A 6410-nucleotide genomic window follows, 5' to 3' on the forward strand; every position below is an offset into this window, starting at 1 on the left:
GTTGGGGGTGAGCAGGCCAGGCAGGCAGGTGAGCGGTTAGAAGCCAGCAGTACCGGATTGTGAGAGGGCCTAAACCAGCAGTTGGACATTCCCCGAGGGGGTCCCAGATTGGAGAGGGTGTAGGCTGGGCTGAGAGAACCCCCCCCCATGCACAAATTTCGTGCACTGGGTATATATATATATATATTGATTTCAGAGAGGAAGGGAGAGAGAGAATCATTGATCAGCTTCCTCCTGCATGCCACCTACTGGGTATTGAGCCTGTAACCCAGGCATGTACCCTGACCTGAAATCAAACTGTGACATTTAATCACTGAGCCACACTGGTTGGGCTGCCTGGTGTTATTATAAAAATGAAATAATTTTATTCTTTGAAATCACTTGTAAAACAAAGTATTCAGTGTCTTCTTGTGACAAGGTGCATATTATTTGCTTGAGACACAGAGGTTAACATCCTTGGTGCAATGTATTTATTCATGTACAAAATCAAAACTTTAGAAAGTCCTCCGCCTTGCATCTATTTTATTTTGTTTCCACTTTGCCAGTTTTGTGGGTAGCCAGTTTCTTTAATTTTAGCTAGTTGTGCTCCTGACAGCAGTCACATCACATTACAGAACCTTCCAAACTTTGTTGGCACCTTCATCTCATTTTCTATCAAAAAATGTGTCTGTTTCTTTCATCATGCAATCCGTAATTATCTGAAAATAAGCAGCCTGCTGTTGTTGCTAGCACAGGAAATGGGGGAAGAATAATATCCTACTCTTCACACATGCCTGGACACTCTTCAGAGACAGGGGATGTAATTGCCAGTAACAACCTTGAACTGATGCTCTGTACACAGCTGTGGTTTAAGCCTTTACATTTTTAAAAATTATCCCTGCAAGAATGAGCTTATCCATGCATAGGTTGAAAACAGCATGCTATTTGACAGAGATGGGTGTAAGTTACTGCATGACTTTTAGGCCAACTGTTTTACTAGAGGGGTGAGATAATATTTCTCTTTAACAAAGTGGGTATTTAATTAATTTTATATGTTTGCTTTGAAAAATGGAATTGAGAATTTAGTAGGTATGCATTATTCTCAATATCAAGATGAATTTCTAGTCACTGAGACTGATATAATCATCACCGAGGAAATCATGTCTGGAAAAACTGTCTCAGTAACAGAAGACTTCCTTGAATTATACCAGTTAACCTATTTTCTAACTAAAGAAGTGACCGAATTGGGGACAAACAGCAGGTTGTTTTTCTGAATGAAGCATCATAAAAAAGAATCACATAGGGCAAGGGTGCTGGGGGAAACTATTACATCATTCTTTGGTATTTAGAGTTTTCAGGTTTCAGGTCCACTCTCATATTTCTCTCATGTAGGCAGTTCATCATCTTTAATTTTTACTTCTTTTAGTGGATTCTAAAAAGGCTCTAGACTTTTCACTTAACTATTTTCTAATTGCAATTCCTTTACGTAATCACTAGAGGCCCGGTACATAAAATTCGTGCAGGGGAGGGGAGTGGGGAGATTGGTCCTCAGCCTAGCCTGCACCCTCTCACAATCTGGGACCCCTCAGGGGATGTCCGACTGCTGGTTTAGGTCCAATCCTGCTGTGGGCTCGGGCTTAAATCAGCAGTTGGACATCCCTCTCACAATCCGGGACCACTGGCTCCTATCTGCTTGTCTGCCAGCCTGCCTGCCTGACCGTCCCTAACCACTCACCTGCCTGCCTGATCACCCCTAACTGCCTCTGCCTGCCTGCCTGCCTGCCTGCCTGATCATCCCTAACTGCTGCTTGCCTGCCTGCCTGATTGCCCCTATCCACTCTGCCTGCCTGCCTGATAACCCCTAACTGCTCACTTGCCTGCCTGATTGCCCCTAACCACTTGCCTGCCTGCCTGATTGCCCCTAACTGCTCTCCTGCCTGCCTGATCGCCCCTAATAGCCTCAGCCTCAGCCCCCGCCAACACGGCTTCGTCTGGAAGGATGTCTGGAATGACGTCCAGAAGGTCGTTAGGCTGTCTGGTCTAAGTAGCATATTACACTTTTATTATTATAGATTATAATTTTAACATTTATTTCACATTAATATATTTAAAAATTTGGATTTCTTTTTTTAAATTTTGTTTTATTGCTTAAAGTATTACAAAGAGTATTATATATGTCTCCTTTTTTTCCCCTTCTTGACATTCCCCCAGCTTCCCCTATCCCCCAGTGTCTTATGTCCATTGGTTATGCTTATATGCATGTATACAAGTCCTTCGGTTGAGTGCCTTGAGTAAGTCTTGTTTTAGGTGAATCTTGTCAGATATGTATATACTTTGAGTATTCTCCTTACCACATAGGGGTGTTTTTATCAGCTGATGTTATAATTTTTATTTCTTACCCTCTGCAGTGTTTTGAGTTTTATTAAAAATGGTAGCTTAAATCAATCAGTTATTAAAATTTGTAATAACATTATCTTAAGCATTTATAAAATTTCAAAATTTATGAGAGGCTCTGGAATGACCAATTATTGAATGCATAAAAGTCATGTGAGATTTAAAATTAAATTTAAAATTCTGTCCTTCAAATATTTCTCAAGCATTGGCCTTAGGCTATGAGAGAAGAGGAATTGGTGTTCATAGTATGGATATATCCTACAATAAACTTCCTGCATATATTGCATCAGCAGGTGATAATGAGTTTCTACCAAAATGACATCAGTGTCCTCTGAACAAAACCCTAAACTAAGAACATTGCACACAAAGGCATCTCACAGAGCCAACAAGCTTGTTTCCCCCATATAAATTTTCTTTCAGTCCCATAGTTCTCTTGCAAACTAACTAATATAATAAATTATATAAAAGTAGGTTACAATTTGTACTCTGAATTTTTAAAAGAAATGTCATTTTTAAACCATAAACTACCTTTGTATCTGCTGTAATTTCCCTTTAATCCTATAGCCTGAGGCTAAAAGTTCCACATAATGGCATTTCTCTGATTCTTAAGTAAATAGGAGGCATGTCTTGTTGATGCTACATAGATGATCATGTGGATAAATCATAGGAAAGAACTGTGCTCAGAAGAAAATCTCATAGCTGCACAGTCAACTTCATCATATATTTATATATGTTTTTATCATTTCCAGATATTTTAATTTATGTATCCTGTTTTGTTTCTTGTGTTTTACTAGTTTCATTTATTTGTTTTTTTCTTTATTGATTAAGGTATTACATATGTGTCCTTATCCCTCCATTGCCCCCCCCCATCCCCCTATTGTCTGTGTCCATTGGTTAGGCTTATATGTATGCATACAAGTCCTTTAGTTGATCTCTCCCCTTTCCTCCCACCCTCCCCTGCCTTCCCTCTGAGGTTTGAAGGTCTCATGGATGCTTCTCTGTCTCTGGATCTGTTTTTGTCCATCAGTTTATATTGTTCATTATATTCCACAAGTGAATGAGACCATTTATTTTATAACTCCAAATTTATATGTAAGTTTTCATTGTTTAATTTTTTCTTCTTCATATTTAAAAATGTCATGTTTGAAAGCAATATGCACTTGGCTATGCATTTTGAACCTGAGCTTAAAATGTATGTGAAGATGATTTTTTAAAAATCCTTAGATGATTTCTATTAGTTCCACATTGTTCTGAACATATTATCATGACAGTATATCTGTTTCCTCCTATTTGCCCAGGGTTATTTTAATTATATGAGAATCAGGATTTCTGTGCACAGATATATGCTATAACTATTTATTAAATTATGTTTAGTCAGGTCAAAATGTTCATATTCATAGAGCCAGTGCTTTGAGGCCATCTCTATTGGTGGTGTATTTCACACAGAAGTAAGTCCAAGTGAGTGCAATAATGAGGGGACACTTCATACGCCCTGACAACCGTCTGAAAAGTCTTATGTGAAGAAACACAAAGGAAATCTCTTCCAGAAGGAAATAGAGCACGATCAAACTCGGTCCTCTTTATTTGTGCACTAATGCTTTGAATGTTTGGAAACTATTATTCCATGTGATTTTTAAAATCAAATAGCTATTTCATTATTAAACATTAAGAAAAATATGTGCTATATCCATTCTACTGCAACCTTAAATAAACATAACTGTTATAGTCCCTATAGAGTCGATGGTTTCATTGTTAAAAAGATAGAAGTAAAAATTCCTAAGTCGCCAGGTCTCCCAGCAACACACATAAAAACAGTTGTGCTTCGATTTAAATGGACTAGTAAAAAGGAACATTCAGCCATTTGGAACTGCAATATTCATGAGCTACTCAGAGAACAATGAAACTAAATATCTTCAGATATCCTAGAGGAACAAGAGTCAAGAAAACACGAGAATAACAAGACTATTTTAAACTTTCTTCTTTTAAACTTTTTTTTTTCCCCATTGGATGAAACTATGCAATTTAATCTTGCTACATTATGAATAGAAAATGACAAGATCACCATCCCATGCTTTAAAAAAAAATCTCTTAAAGCTTTTGACATGGTTTAATTCCACACTTTTAGAGCTATTGGAATTTTAATTGGCCTTATAGTATTTAACCAGGTAATTAAAATTATGAGGAAAAATTCTTTTCTAGATAAACACTAAACAATGTCTCATGGCATATCTTTAAACAACAACAAAAAATCAATATCTACCTTAATACAATAACAAGAGGATAAAGACCCAGACTTTTGGAAATTATAACTTCATAATCTCTACAAACATGCTTCGGCAAATAATTACTCTTTATTTATTTCTATATGGTCCCATTATCCCATTTTTTGAATTTTAATACAGCTACACAGTTTTAAAGATTATCTATTATAGGTAAAGACATAAAAAGAAATTTTAAAAAGCATTTGATTATTTGGAAGTTTTAATCAGATTGTGATTTTAAGTGAAAAGTTGGTCTACTTGAAACATGTGACTGTGTATTTTTTTTCATTTGCTCAGTGACATTAAGAAAAAAGCATATGGATGTAAACCTTCATTTTATTATTAAAGCTGAATTCATGAGTCTGAATTCTCCATGCCCAACCCCTTTCAAACCCACATTTGTTCCTGCATCTCTTTCTTAGTCAACTTTACTACCATCTCCAAGTTCTCTAGATCAGTAACCTGTGTGTGGTCTTATTAATGCTAAATCTTCACTGTCATTTACCTTAATAAACCACAGCATCTTCTAACCTGGTTACATGCAACACTCACAATCACTATTCACTTGGAGCTCAATAGCCACCAAACTGATGGTTTCATCTCCATTTTGTCCCCAAGGAGGCTAATCCTTTTGCACAGGTTACAAAGCACTCACTTTATATATATACTAGAGGCCCAGTGCACGAAATTCATGCACAGGTGTGGTCCCTAAGCCTGGCCTGTGATCGAAGCGCAAGCATCTGGCATGGAAGGGCAGGTCCCAGCTGACCTCTGGGCCCTGGCAGCACCTGGGTCCCCGGACCCCCGCACGCCCCCCTCCGCCTGTGTCACGGCACCCGAATCCCCACACGGAGATGTGGTAAGCACGGCCGGACGCTATGTGGGCCTCTGGGCCACCCACCAGTGCCACACAGAAGCTGGGCAGGCAGCGTGCTCTCTCCCAGCCAGCCTCGGCAGACTGGCTCCTGCGTAAACCTACGGTGAGCCCAACCAGTCCCTGCGGTCCCCGCAGCTGCGGCCCTGCTCACCCAGAAGCCCATTGGGGCCAGCAGTACCTCCACTGTCACCCACTGTCAGTGTTTCCTCGCTGAAGCCCACCATGTTCCGTGCCACCCCCTGGTGGTCAGCGCACATCATATTGAGCAGTGGAACCCCTGGTGGAACTCCTGGTCGAGGGGACACTTTGCATATTAAGCTTTTATTATATAGGATATCTTCCAGAGAGAGAGAGAGAGAGAGAGAGAGAGAGACAGAAACATCAATGATGAGAGAGAATCGTGGATCGGCTGCCTCCTGCATGCCCCACACTGGGGATCGAGACCTCAACCTGGGCATGTGCCCTGACAGGGAGTCAAACCCTGACCTCCTGAGTCATAGGTGGACGTTCAACCACTGAGCCACGCCTGGCGGGCTCTTGTTCTTATTTTAAAGGAGAGAGAATTAACACTCCAGAGGTCGACTTGCCCGAAACAGCCAAGTTGTGCCGTGGTAGAGTCGGAGGGAGGGAGGGAGACTGGTTCTAAACATGCACGCATGAGGCCTCTGTGTTAATCAGTTCAGCCAGGGGGGGCGGGTGGACAGACACTGTCTCTGGCTCTTCAAGCAACACTTCCTCCAGGCCTTCAGATTCCCCGCATGACCCCCCACCCTCCCTCCCTCCCTACCTGCCATCGGAGCTGAGGAGGGCGGAGGATGGGAAGCACCATGTGTGGGTCATCTGGGAGGGGGAGGGGACTTGGGAGGGGAAGGGAGGGGCGGGCAGGGGGGCTCCAAGAC

The sequence above is a fragment of the Myotis brandtii genome, unplaced genomic scaffold, assembly GCF_000412655.1.
Source record: "Myotis brandtii unplaced genomic scaffold, ASM41265v1 scaffold53, whole genome shotgun sequence".
In the NCBI taxonomy this organism is placed as follows: domain Eukaryota; kingdom Metazoa; phylum Chordata; class Mammalia; order Chiroptera; family Vespertilionidae; genus Myotis; species Myotis brandtii.